The sequence below is a fragment of the Octopus bimaculoides genome, chromosome 11 (assembly GCF_001194135.2).
Source record: "Octopus bimaculoides isolate UCB-OBI-ISO-001 chromosome 11, ASM119413v2, whole genome shotgun sequence".
NCBI classification, from domain to species: domain Eukaryota; kingdom Metazoa; phylum Mollusca; class Cephalopoda; order Octopoda; family Octopodidae; genus Octopus; species Octopus bimaculoides.
The window spans coordinates 58,891,106-58,892,082 of NC_068991.1; positions in this window are offsets into that span (position 1 = coordinate 58,891,106).

Sequence of the window (977 nt, forward strand, 5' to 3'; positions counted from 1 at the left end):
TATATATATATATATATATATATATATATATATATATATATTTATATCCACCCATCATACAAACATACATACTTACATACATATATACGTACGTATATTCATATATCCCTCAGTCCGTCCATAAATATATATATATCCACCCATCATACAGACATACATACAGACAGACAGACATTGACACATACATACATACATACATACATAGAGAGATACACATAGACATCCTGACAAACTTATCCCCCTTCACACAGCTAGTCTGGCTTAAACGAACACACGCACACAAATACACGTCCGTGCACACACACACACACACACACACATGCTGATGATGCACACACTCACATATACTGACGATTCATACACGCACACCCACACAGACACCCATACTGACGATTCACTCACACAGAGCACACACACAGACACATGCACTCACACACAGGCAGACAGTCGCAAGTCAGTTGTATAGGAACACATCAAGCTAAGCAAAGAACCCTTAGATGGCTGATTAATCTACTTGAAATAACAGCCCAAGTTCCCTCAAATCACTGTTATATTATCAAACGCGCAACAACGAATGGAAATTGAATGCTGGACAAAATATGTAGGCTAAATTTTTTCACGTTGATTGCTGGAATTTTACATAGGGACGTATCGTCTAAGGTGGAGGTCGAAGGCTAGATGCTTTTATTTATATATCTATTCATTTATTTCTTTTATGTGGCTGTGTGGTTAAGCAGCTCACTCTACAACTACGTGGTTTCAGGTTCACTCCCACTGCGCGGCATCGTGGGTACGGTGTCTCTTATCATAGTTGCGGGCCGACTAGTAACTTGGGATGAATTTGGTATACGGAACACCATTATGGATACAATTTCTATCTATCTATCTATCTATCTATTTATACACACATACACACACACACACACACACATACACACACACACACACACATACACACACACACACACACACACACA